Source organism: Pleurodeles waltl, chromosome 4_2, assembly GCF_031143425.1.
Source record: "Pleurodeles waltl isolate 20211129_DDA chromosome 4_2, aPleWal1.hap1.20221129, whole genome shotgun sequence".
Lineage (NCBI taxonomy): Eukaryota > Metazoa > Chordata > Amphibia > Caudata > Salamandridae > Pleurodeles > Pleurodeles waltl.
This window is the reverse complement of record NC_090443.1, coordinates 343,601,818-343,615,520: the sequence shown is the minus strand read 5'-3', so window position 1 is coordinate 343,615,520 and position 13,703 is coordinate 343,601,818. Positions and strand designations below refer to the sequence as shown.

At 43.8% G+C, this 13,703-nt stretch overlaps 1 protein-coding gene across 1 annotated transcript in view; it reads left to right on the top strand.

Moving 5' to 3' along the window:
* Nucleotides 1-204: 204 nt before the first annotated feature.
* Nucleotides 205-13,703, top strand: part of LOC138294140 (E3 ubiquitin-protein ligase TRIM39-like) — a 286,871-nt gene continuing 273,372 nt past the window's right edge. Inside the window, exon 1 of the mRNA XM_069233337.1 lies at nucleotides 205-337. The gene's annotated coding sequence lies outside the window, so the exon portion shown is untranslated. The remainder of the gene's footprint in view (nucleotides 338-13,703) is intronic.

Sequence of the window (13,703 nt, the reverse complement as noted above, 5' to 3'; positions counted from 1 at the left end):
AACCATGGCAAAGCAAAACAAGCATTTATTAACAAAAGAAAAAAGCTGCCAGCCAACCTGAGACCTATTGGTTTGCCAATGCTTGTTTATGTTGACGTGTTAGAAGACAGTCATTGTCGTTATGAAGGTGGGCTACTTTCGTACTATTCGGATTTTTAAACAGGGGGTTGCGCTTGTTTCTTTAAAAAGTAAACTATCTACTTAGGCTCCGCGCAGGTGGTGCTTATATTTGTGCTGGGCCGGTCGGTGCCAGTTGCTTTTCTCCTCGCGTTTGATGCTTGAACCTTGGTGTTGGAGCTACAGCTACAGCTACAGAATTGGTCGAAACATAAGAGAGGTGTGTATTCAAAAACGTAGAAGAAAAAGAGCATGTTTATGTTTAGCGTTTTTTAGCATGTTGCATCGTTTCACGAAGCATTAAACCAAATGCACGAGGAAACGCTGGTTTGTGAGAGGAATACGGCGAATAGCTGTCTAAGGGGTCTGAGTGTCATGCCGGGTACCTGTATTCCTTCCTGACTTCTGTTGATTTATATCCTGAGAGTGGAGTTTCTCTACATTTAATAAACGAAGGTTTTAAAATTCCTATCTTTTAACTACTGGTAAATACAAAGCGGAACGAGTGGCTTGCACGTCACATGAGAAGGCCTCGTGGCTGTTGTGCTATTATTAGAAGTTGAGGGGTGTCTCTAATCGCTGACTTGTAGGATAGGAATGGTTGGGGTGGTGTCCACGCATGGTTGCGCCCCAAAGGTGATGCTGTGATGGGAGAGTTGGCAGCCCCCAGTCGTGCACTGGAGAAAGGGTTCCTTGGCTCGCAGGGATGAGAGGATTAATGGGATTTTGAAGATCAGGCTTCCCCATCTCTCCTTTGACTATAACACAAGCTGAACTCCTCTTCCGCCCGTGTTGTTTCCTAATCCCAGCTCCTGCGAGAAATAACCGGAGTCTAGATTTCGATTTTTTTGGGAACTAGCGAAGGCAAAAAACCACAGTAGCCATAAAGCTGATGAACTGGGGATGTTGGCTGGATGGCAACTGACCATTATTTCACCATGTTTTTTTTTTTGCTTCCCAAAAAAACCTTAGGTAAATTTTAAAGTAGAAATATAAATTGTTTCAGAAGAGTACATTGTTGTCCCTTTAGCATTTAAACACGTTTTTTGCTCCTACAGCATGGACTTTCTCAAGGCAAAATAGAACCAGACTTGTAAGATAGGATACATAGGTATAAGGCTTAATGCATAGATTATTACGAAATGAGGCGTGAGTGCTTCATTTCGTAATGAGAGTTATAGGGAAGGAGACGAAGAGGTAATAGTGATCCTTGTCAAAATCTTATGCGGGCTGAGAGAAGTTTTAATGGTGCTTCCCAGACCGCATGAGGCTTGGGCATTTAAGCTGTAAACTTGTGCTGAGTCATTTTAAGTTGGGTTTCTACTGTTAAATTACTACATACTCACGCGCATTAAATATGCCTTTGAAGTTACATTAAGGTAGTATATAGTGTCAAAAGAATTTGAGCTGGTATTTATAAAACGCAGAACAAAGAGTGATGGTAGATATGGAATCGAAAATAACTTTCAAAGATTGCTACAAATCCGGTATTACGCTGAAAAACAAGGAATAACGTTATTGTGATCATGACTTGGTAACCGTCTATTTCATCTTCAGAACTTATTCTGATAAAATGCACACCCTGTCATTGTCATGTGATCCAATTTCTGGGTATTTAGGTCACTCCAAGCTTTTAGAAGCATTGCACTGCAAACACCTCGGGTAAAATAAAATTAGCTAAATATTGGTGCCATTGCTTATGGTGTACTGAAAAAATCTGAGTATTAGAATGCCTGCTGCAACCTAGGGCTTCCCCCACCCCCAAAGTGAAACTCCTGACATGAGTGCCTATTTTAATATGATCGTGGTTGTGACAATCGATTTGTGGTGGCAGTTTGTCATAGTGTAAAGGTCTATTATGTACACACCAAGCTGGGACATTTCCTACTGCCTCCAGGCTGGCCATGACTGGGTGCCCTCATTGTTCCCCGGGCACAATTGGTATGTGCATGTTTAGTGCTAGTGTACATTAGGGGCCAAGTTCTTAATTGTGGGAGTCCTACTGTATGTGTTTAGCACCAGGTTTCAAGGTGCTGAATGTGGGCATCTGTAGACCGTAACAACACCTATTTCGTCTTCTTGGGTGCTCCCTATTGTTGTTCTCTCCTCCCTTCACCACAGCAGAAACCATTGTATTCCAAATACCATGTGTTTGGTTCTAAATTCACACAAGCCTCAGGGCAGCAGGTAGATCTGTGTTCATCTTCAGTGATCATGCTGGGCCCAGCTGGTCAGCCTGTGGTCTGAGAGACGGTACCCCTGAATTGAAAAATATGGGCAATGCAACTATCAAACCTCTCCACGAGGGAAATGGTGACCTATCTGAGCCCCTACCAACACCCCCCCCCCCCCCAACGCTATCGTGGGACAAGCTCTGTAAAGCATAGCAGAGACAGGTATAGTAAGTGGTTGGCTGCTGGAGTGTCTGGTACCCATACTCAATCTGAATGGATCATGTGGGATCACTGCCTTCATGGGATACTGATTTCCATGGAACTGAATTCTACATCTAGGAAGATTTACTTGCCATTAATTGTCTCTTCTTCAAAATGTCAGTGGTAGGTTTGAATATTAGTAGACATTTCATTTTGGCATTACCTACTGCTGTTTGTGTATGGAAGTGGACCCTGTGCTGTAAGTCATACATTCTGCTTTGGACTGTAACGAGATTTGTGCAGAAGCAAGAACTGAACCAGAAGCATGACTCTTGGCTGTCTCCTCTGAAGGGGTGGCGACATATTCCAAGACTGAGGCACACAAACGTATTCTTACCTGAATCTGAGAAGGAAGAAACTAATTGCCATGTGAGCTGAGAACCCATCAAATTTACCTCAAGTTATGGAGGCTGAACTGTATTGAGGGTTGATGTGGCAATTGGTGCCCACAAAAAGAAGACCCTGTTAGAGACCAGTGTAGTAATGCATCTGCCTCCACTTCAAAATACACCTCATCAATGCATTTATAGCTGTGGTGTCTGTAAGAGAGAACCCATCTAGGTGGAGCTCTCTGTATAATAAGAGGGAAGAACCTCTCGTGTGAAATCATGCTATTTGTGCGGTTGAATGAGATGCTCTTCTTTCCTGGGAACTGCTGCTGTGCTTGTTCCCAGGACGCAGGTGGATGGCCTTCTATTGCTGATCATCTTCTGTTGACGGTCTAACCCACTTGAACTTCTGGTGCCATCAGTCTCCCCCGGGTGTCCTCAGACTGCCTAGATTTGATTCCCTATTGGACATGATAGGGAGCCTATTTTGTACTGCTGAAAATAGGCTCCCTATTGGCGCAGTGTTGCAGTCAGAGACCCTTACAGCACACTCAACTAACTCCTGCACCCCCCCCCCCCCCCAACATCCTGTCCAGATGTATCTGTGCTATCCACTACTCCTTGTGGCCACCGCAGGCCACAAATATTCTCCGCACATTTGTTCCCTCCTGATCTTTCTTTTGTTGCGTCTGCCCACCACCCCATCCCCTGCAGTCCTTGCTTGAGAATAGGAAAATTTCCTAGTTAATGCGGATGAAACTTTCAGTTCTATTAAGGACGTAAAGACCAGGATAATGCATTTATTTCTACATTCATTGAACTCAGCAGCCACTTAATAACTTCAAAGTAACTACATTGCTTTGTTAACCATGAGTCTAAATTTGAGTCGCAGTCACACTAACCGTAATATAAAAATCCTCAAGAAACAGCACTTCCTCTTTCTTCATGTGAGGCAGATGATGTATTTGCGTGAATACTACTACTTTCTGTCCCTGTTCATATTGCAGAGAACGGAGGCTGACTCATATTAAAAACTTAGGTGGTCATTACAACCTCAGCGGTCTTTTAAGAAGACCGCCAGTAGTGGCGGTTTGCCGCTCGGCGTATTATGACCGTTGGCTGCCCTCCGTCGTTTTTGCCGACGTAGAGCCGCCAACAGCCATACTTGCGGGCGGCGGGGAAGTGGAGGTTGCTCCAACGCCACGCCAACAGAACACCGCCGAGCTAATCACGTCCTGTGATTCTGCGCAGCGGTGTTCTGTTGGCGGTGTGGTGTTGGCGGAGCTGCCCCCATGGCTCCCTTCCGCTCCCGGAGGATCGACGGAACAGGTAAGTCGATCGTCCGTTAGGGGTGGGGGGTGTTGTGTGGGAGCATGGGGGTGTGCGTCTGTGTATGTAGGGGGGGTGTGTGAGTGCGTGTATGCTTGCGGGGGTGTTGCGTGTTTCGGAAATGTGTGCGTGTCTGTATGGATGTGTGCGTGAATGGGTGTACGTGTCTGAGTGTGTGTGTGGATGTTGGCATGTATGTCGGTGTGTATGTGTGTTGGTGGTGCTTGCGTGTTGGGTGTGTGTCAGTAATGTTATGTTAGGGGGAGGGGTGAGGAGGGGGGCCCTGCCACCTTTGGGGGTGGCAAGGGTGGTGGGGGGTGGGGGGTGTGGGGGTGGGGGTTGGGGTAGACCCCTATCAGTGCCAGGGAAGGAATTCCCTGGCACTGATAGTGCTTACCGCCATGGATTTCATGGCGGTCCTACTGCTGGAAATCCACGGCGGTAAGCCGGGTCACAATACCGGCGGCAGTATTGTCACGCCCGCTGGGCTGGAGACCCAGGTCTCCAGGCCAGTGGTCGTCTCCGCCCTGGCGGGCGGAACGGGGAAGCGGTGGATGACCATGGCGGTAACCGCCATGGTCATAATACTAAAAACATAAAGTACATAATACTAAAAAAAAGACCGCCAGCCTGTTGGCGGTCTTACCGCCGCTTTAACACCGTCCGCCAGGGTTGTAATGACCCCCTTAGTGTCAAAAGAAAAACGTTTTTTTTTTCTGTGAATTCAAAAGAAATTGGATTGTCGAAATATTGAATGTAGTGAAAACTCTTAAGATAATCATCCTGCATCTGAGTGGAACTGAACATCATGCAATGTCTTCTGTTAATAAACAGTACTTGTCCAAGTGTTCATGCCTTTTTAAGGGGGGAGTGTAAGGGATCTGATAGAAGCAGTCATTATTTTGCAATATAGCGGTGTTAATAATTCTTGAGTTACAGGAAATAACAAGTCCAAATGGAGTGAAGTCAGTCTCATCGCTTTCCTAAGCAATTTGTTTTTGGCAATTGTGAAGTCAGTGTCCTGTGGTAGGAGTGCCGAATTGGAAGTTTGACTTCCTACTTTTTGCACTACCTTGCCTGTACAGATTTTCACAATTTCCATTTTTAGGGCTTCGTATGATTGTACCTTTTGTGGGCTCGCACAATTTTCAATCACTTTTTTTTTTTTTTAACAGAAAAAAAGAGCTGGTTCTTTATACAAGATACCAAAAGGAGGCATACTGTGCAGAGTCCAGGGGTTCCCTTACAAGTGGCCAGGGGCTTGCTTCTGCAATCCCAAGGTGCTCTCTTAAGGGGCAGTGTGGACAAGCAGCCGTAGGCTTATCAGAGAGGAGTGTTAGACATTTGCTATACTCACACGGTCAATAAATGAGAACTCCATAAGGAGATCCACACCAACTTACAGAAATAAAAGGTATCTTTAGGCACCAGAATTAATAGGATCAGGTAAGAAGTAGTTTATGTAATGGAAATTATCACAGGTTTGGAAAGCTGACAATGAGAAAATTGCACTGTAAGAGAGAAACCTATATGGCAAACAGGTACTCCACAGCAACTTACAGGACCAATCTTCCAAACTTAAGTTGAGTATAGAGAATCAAAGATTTCTTCTCTTTCTTCTCTTTCTTCTCTTTCTTCTCTTTCTTCTCTTTCTTCTCTTTCTTCTCTTTCTTCTCTTTCTTCTCTTTCTTCTCTTTCTTCTCTTTCTTCTCTTTCTTCTCTTTCTTCTTTCTTTCTTCTTTCTTTCTTCCTTCTTTCTTTCTTCCTTCTTTCTTTCTTCCTTCCTTCTTTCTTCCTTCTTTCTTTCTTTCTTCTTTCTTTCTTCCTTCTTTCTTCCTTCCTTCTTTCTTCTTTCCTTCTTTCTTCTTTCTTTCTTTCTTCTTTCTTTCTTTCTTCTTTCTTTCTTTCTTCTTTCTTTCTTCCTTCTTTCCTTCTTTCTTCTTTCTTTCTTCCTTCTTTCCTTCTTTCTTCTTTCTTTCTTCCTTCTTTCTTTCTTCTTTCTTTCTTTCTTCTTTCCTTCTTTCTTCTTTCTTTCTTTCTTCTTTCTTTCTTTCTTCTTTCTTTCTTCCTTCTTTCCTTCTTTCTTCTTTCTTTCTTCCTTCTTTCTTTCTTTCTTCTTTCTTTCTTCCTTCTTTCTTTCTTCCTTCTTTCTTTCTTTCTTCTTTCTTTCTTCCTTCTTTCTTTCTTCCTTCTTTCCTTCTTTCTTCTTTCTTTCTTCCTTCTTTCCTTCTTTCTTCTTTCTTTCTTCCTTCTTTCTTTCTTCCTTCTTTCTTTCTTCCTTCTTTCTTTCTTCCTTCTTTCTTTCTTCCTTCTTTCTTTCTTCCTTCTTTCTTCCCTTCTTTCTTTCCTTCTTTTTTTTTCTTCTATACAAAAAGACTGCATTCAAATTACATAAACCAACAAAGCACTGTCTATTACAATATTCTCAGATGATCCAACTTAGAGAAGAATGGGCCATAAGATGTACACTTCAGCCCATATGCTGGGGCATCAGCCGACACGTGTTTTGTTCTAACACAGACTTTTTCAAGGCTTATTCACAAATATTGTCATCGGTTCAAAAATCAAAGACTTATAAAGTATATGCACTACTAATATATCGGAGTATTCACAATTGGCCAAATCAGATTTCAGAAGTCCTGATCATCACATCTTCCAAATCTTGACAAAAGAACTGGCATATAATGTCAGCGTTGACCTTGTGGACAAACAGCAACAAAGGAACCCCTTCTAAATCTGTATATTGCGGCCTCCCTCTAAGGTCATAAGTTATCGTACACCTTTGCAAACATTGAGTTGAGTATAGGGCGTAGTATTAGGCCACACCAGCAGGTCACCTCGGACGGCACTGGGGCCGCCGGGTGCAGTCAACATCGGGTGCCCCTCTGAAGTCAGTGGGGGTGGGTCCAGTCAAAAGATGCTGCATGTAGCGACTGGGGGACCAGTCTGGGTGAACCAATTAGGGAGTTCAGTTCCGGTGATGCTCAGGGTTGTAGGGACACCTGTGGCCCTCTTCTCAGTCTGGGCAGTTGGGTGCAGAAGTGCACTGGGCTGTCAGGTTTCTGTTGCCGGAAGTGCTGGAGGGTGCCTGTAGAAAGAGGTTTCAGGGGTGGACTTGGGGTCCAGTCTGACCAAACCAAGGGGCATAGCGATGCCTTTGATCCTATTCTCCTCGGTCCAGGTTGGCCAGGTCCAGAGGCGCAGTGGACAGTCAGGTTTCTGTCACTGGAGGCAGTTGTGATGGAGGAGGACCTGCACAAACAAGCTGCAGGCATCAGCATGAAGGTCACAGTAGGGACAATCATGATGGAATTTGTGTCTGTGGAGGGACGGAACACCACACTGTCACTGTTGGCTCACTTTACCTCTGACTAGGGGGCATGGGTGCAGTGGTGCTGTCAGTGTCTGGTTTTGGCAGTCGGGTCTCCTCTTGGTGTTCTGTGAGGTGCCTGCAAGATACAAGGAAGCCGTTTGCTACTCCACAAGAGGTCCTGATTCTGGGGTGAAGACTGGCAGTCCTCCCGGGATTTTGGAGGCATAAGCAGCTGCAGGACGAGGCATATTTGTCGCAGTTGTTGGCCAGCTGGCAAGGTTGGCGCAGAGTCAGCCACTGGTTTTCAGTTCTTGCTTTTGCGCAGCCTGTATTGGCAGTCTGCCTGAGCTAGATGAGGGGCCCCGAGGGTGGCACAATTAATGCTGCAACCCTTGGGGACCCTGGTACTCATTCCCTAGGTACCTGGTGTACCGTTTACTAGGGACTTACAGGGTGCCAAAGGTATGGCCAATTTGGGAACAATTGTACTGTTTAAAGGAAAGCAATCTGGCAATAGGGACCTGGATAATGGAAACCTAGTGCACTTTCAGTCAGAATTGCTTCACATACTAGGCAGAAAGCTGGGTTATTTTTTTCATTGAAGACTTCCATAAGTACTCCTTAATCATTGTGTTCCCTCTTCACAGTTTCCCCTCTGTATGAGCTGCTGTGATTACTTTATATTTGGAAGTCATGGTCTCTCTGTGGAGGTGAATAGTATTACCTTCAAGGCATTCCTGCAGACCGGCTACAACAATATGTGAACTGTGACAAGGGGGAGAGGTAAACCTTTCTATGTCCTTAATAGAAAATCAAGTTACTTAGGAAATGTTTTATTCTATGTCTGGTCTGGTGGCGAGCGTTACGCACTTACTGACCACCACTGATCCTACTCCCATTTTTGGATTAAAGTGGAACATTTTAAAAGTTGTTTCTATGAATCAATCTGCTGCATTCATGATATCCTCTTACCTGCTCCATAGAGCAAAAACCTTGGTTGCTATAGAACCCCATGTAGAATATGTCACTTCGTCATAATTCATCTGATCCTACTGGTAAGTATTGGGCTTTAGACTAGTCCCAATGGTACCTTGATGAAGATCAAAAGTTGGTGTGTCCTTGGAGATCTGATTTCTTCTGTGATTTCCTCGTATTATTATTATTATTATTATTATTATTATTATTATTTTTTAGCCCATTGGCCATGCAGAGCTTAGTTATCCAGAAAGCCGCCTAAGATACCCGCCTTGTGTTTAAATTTGTTTTTTCAAATTATCATGAAGGTAACTTCATCTGGAGTAAACTTTAAGCTATAGCCAGAGTTCTAACGTCCGACGCTTTTGCAGGATATTAGGCACAGCAACACGGCCTGCTTTGGAGACATACGCTTTCCCTATAGAAAATCATTAGTATGGACAACTGGAAAGGAACCTGAGGCTGAGTTGCACGTTCCACAGATTGAAATATCTGGGTTCTGGTGGAAAAGAAAGTATCATCACTTTCAGAAGGAGTTTAGAAGTGGTCTTCGACCACTGAAGCACTGCAAAAAACAGTTTATTATATTGTGTGGTAGTGAGATCTCTCCATGTAATAAACTCACTACCTGTATGGTATTCAGTCAGTTTTGTTTGAAAAACCTTAGCTCAACCCAGGGCAACTGTGGCTTCGAACAGTAAGGCTTTTACAAAGAAACAACTGCAAAGCATTTAGCAGTTCCAAAACAGATGAATAAGAAAAACTTGACACAAAGGAGATCCGACACCAATTTATAAAAAATAGATCTTATTTTTATGAAATGTTTGACACCAAAACCAACAAAGTCTCCTGAGGGTTCAGGAGATTTAAATTATGAAGCAAATAGGAAATCACTTCTCTTTACTCAAATCACAAACGAACGATGGCAACTACTTCAGTTAATTCGAAAACTTTTATAATTTTATAGTCTGGTACTCTGGCTCGCTGTGAGTGACCAACTTAGTCAAGGAGCGAGTCAAAGGGGATAGTAAGGTTTGGTAGGGTCCGTTCCTTGAAATCAGAGAAATATTTAGTTAGGTTCCAGGTTTGTGCGCAAACTGCCCTAGACATGAGTCGGGTCTATTGGCATATATGAGTGCTGTTTCTTGAGGACTGTTATTACTGATTGTATGCCGTTAGTGAATAACATGGTAGCTTATGCTCAATCAATATTGTGGTTATGTAGTCCTCTAGTTGCTTTGATGTTAAGTGGCTGCTGGTGAGGTAAATAAATAAATGAACAAAGAAATGTATAATTCTGTTCTCCGGTCGTGACATTGAATTGTAACAGTTTGAGGAATGTGCTGAAACGGTGAACAAGAATATTAACTGTACCAAGAACGAGGATGAGATTAATTATTACAACCCGTCTGAAATATTTTTATCTCCCAGTGTTGAACCCTTCTTGTGGAATTTGGATCAATTTGTACAATAACATTCATAACTGTTTTACCACAAATATCACCAAGGCCAAACGTGCCTTGCTTTTTTAAAAGTGTTATTTATTTATATCTATTTAATAATTATTTTAGCCTGTAAATGCATCAATGATAACCTTGCTCCTAGGAGCAGCCTTTCCCAGCTTTCAGAAATAGGAAGAACTACAATGTAATAACATATTTTAACCAACTTTTTTTTGCATTTTTTTTAAGTGGTGGTCCCTAATTCATATTTTTCCAGTTTGTCGACTGACAGTTTTTTTTTGGGGGACAGAAGTGTAAATTCTTGGGCGATCCCAGAAAACTATACATTTCTGAAAAGTAAACATGGTTCTGAACTCTGCAAGGAGTGAGTCATTTGTATAAATCAGTTGATTGTTTCAATAAATAATGAAAGTATGAAAAAACAGAAATAGGTAACAGTATTTTCAATAATTGTTTTCCCTGATGGCTGATTAGCAAAAGTAATAAACTGTTGTCCTCTCGACTTTTCTGGTCACAACAATATTTTGTTAGTTTGCTTAAAAACGCAATACACAGAGCCCTCTAATGAGCTGTGAATTATGAAGCTGTGAATTATGATTATATTTGTACGTGTATCCAACAAGCACCAATTCTTAGTGTTAAACCTAACTAATAGAAAATGGGTATGAAGGAAAACAACTTTTTTTTTCCCGTCGGAAATCCAGCCGCACAATGATCTGAAAACCACGCAGTGCGGGTTACGATCCCACCAGCCTCCGTCAGCGATGCTGCGCATCGTTTCTCCAGCTTCGATTCCTTGGTTGCGTTGCAGACGAGCGTCTATTTTTCAGCTGCGAAGCCGGCAGCGCGTCAATTTCCCTGCTGCAGATCGGAGTTGTGCTAATCTTTTCCCCGCACGGTGTTCTGTGCGTGGATTTCTCCCTCTTAGGCTGCCTCCTTTCAGGGTCCCAGGAAATGGATGGGCACCACAGGGCAGAGTAAGAATCTCTCCAGAGACTCCAGGTGCTGGCAGAGAGAAGTCTTTGCTGTCCCTGAGACTTCAAACAACAGGAGGCAAGCTCTAAATCAAGCCCTTGGAGATCTTCACAATATGGAAGGCACACAAAGTCCAGTCTGTGCACTCTTACTCTGGCAGAAGCAGCAACTGCAGGATAGCTCCACAAAGCACAGACAGGGCAGCTCTTCTTACTCCGCTCTTCTCCAGGCAGAGGTTACTCTTGGTTTCCAGAAGTGTTCTAAAGTCTGTGGTTTTGGGTGCCCTTCTTATACCCATTTTCTCCTTTTGAAGTAGGCCTACTTCAAAGCAAAGTCTCTCTTGATTGTGAAATCCTGCCTTGGCCAGGCCCCAGACACTCACACCAGGGGGTTGAGACTGTATTGTGCGAGGGCAGGCACAGCCCTTTCAGGTGTGAGTGACCACTCCTCCTCTCCCTCCTAGCACAGATGGCTCATCAGGAAATGCAGACTACACCCCAGCTCCCATTGTGTCAGTCTATTGTGGGGTGCAACCAGCCCAACTGTCAAACTGACCCAGACAGGGAATTCACAAACAGGCAGAGTCACAGAAATGGTATAAGCAAGAAAATGCTCACTTTCTAAAAGTGGCATTTTCAAACACACAATCTTAAAATCAACTTTACTAAAAGATGTATTTTTAAATTGTGAGCTCAGAGACCCCAAACGCCACATGTCCATCTGCTCCCAAAGGGAATCTACACTTTAATCATCTTTAAAGGTAGCCCCCATGTTAACCTATGAGAGGGACAGGCCTTGCAGCAGTGAAAAACGAATTTAGCAATATTCCACTGTCAGGACGTATAAAACTCATTACTATATGTCCTACCTTAACCATACACTGCACTCTGCCCTTGGGGCTACCTAGGGCCAATCTTAGGGGTGTCTGACATGTAAGAAATGGGAACGTTTAGGCCTGGCAAGTGGGTACACTTGCCAAGTCGAATTTACAGTTAAACCTGTACACACACTGCAGTGGCAGGTCTGAGACATGATTACAGAGCTACTTACGTGGGTGGCACAACCAGTGCTGCAGGCCCACTAATAGCATTTGATCTACAGGCCCTGGGCACCTCTAGTGCACTTTACTAGGGACTTACTAGTAAAACAAATATGCCAATCATGAATAAACCAATCAACCTTACAATTTACACAGAGCGCATATGCACTTTAGCACTGGTTAGCAGTGGTAAAGTGCTCAGAGTTCAAAAGCCAACAGAAACATGTCAGAAAAAATAGGAGGCAGGAGGCAAAAAGATTGGGGATGACCCTGAAAAAGGGCAAAATTCCAACAGCTGATCACAACTAATTTTATCTTATAGTACTTGTACAACTGCTTGGGTAGGTACACAATCCCTGGGTAGGGCATTTCTGCCAGACCTAAGGTGCTCCACACACAGTTGCGTCAGCAGGGTTAGGGGTTTGGGCCAGGCAGTTCCAGCTTGATCGTTGATCAACTGCTCAGTCTGCTCCAGGTGTGAAAAAACAGGCTCCAGGAGTTATCAGACTTTTTACTTTGTAAAGAAACCCATCCGGTGCACTTTGTAGATTGCGCGATACCCCAGCCTGGTCCAACCCATCACTCAGCTGACTACATATGTTAGTTTAAAGGTGAATTATGTTGTTTAGGGCTGGTCTTTCTCTTTGGTGCCTGCAAGATAGGATCAGGAGAGGAAGGTGTTTGATGAATTGCAGTAGTAAGACTAGAACTGTTCTCAAGTCCCAGAGAATACATCCTGATCCACATGAGATACTAATGCATTTGAACCAGAGTCAGGGGTGATAGCATCATTTGGGGTAATGAGGCAATTATTCCCCCGAGCAAGAGCATGGGAGGCCAATTCTACCTCAGTCTTTACAATCTCCTCTGTGAGGCCTCCACAGCAGATGAAAAGTAAGTTAGAATAGAGGACTTAACCGTGTTGTCCTAGAAGCCATTCTTTTCTTAGCTGAGGGGGCCTCCTTGCTGGGTCTGGCTTTCTGTTTTCCCATACTTGCAACAAGGGCAACCAGATATCAACAAGGCCAACCAGATATCAACAAGGCCAGATGCCAGTGGGTTGGCCCGGTCCAGTCTCAGCCGGCAGTGGACAGATGGAGATGGGCCCATGCGTGTGGTGTGCTGTGTGCACTTTTGAGTACGTCAGAAGGCCCCACCGCCTCCTTGGCTGTGTCTGCATGGAGCAGTGGGGGAGGGGGGTGAAGTTCCCTGATGCTAGCTGGGTCAGTTGGAGCCAAACACCCATTCAGTTTCCTTCAGTGAGTCCTGTGCTGCAGAAGTGCGCTGTGTGATTTTGAGGTTGTCCATAGTATGCCCGCTCCTTCCTTGGCAGAGTCAGAAAAGCGCCTCCTGGTGCACAGTGTAGGAAGTTGGCTCTGTATGTGCTATTTCAAAGTAAGGAATAGCATGCACAGAGTCCAAGGGTTCCCCTTAGAGGTAAAATAGTGGTAAAAAGAGATAATACTAATGCTCTATTTTGTGGTAGTGTGGTCGAGCAGTAGGCTTATCCAAGGAGTAGTGTTAAGCATTTGTTGTACATACACATAGACAATAAATGAGGTACACACACTCCGAGACAAATCCAGCCAATAGGTTTTGTGTTAGAAAAATATCTTTTCTTAGTTTATTTTACGAACCACAGGTTCAAATTTAACATGTAATATCTTGTTTGAAAGGTATTGCAGGTAAGTACATTAGGAACTTTGAATCATTTCAATTGCATGTATA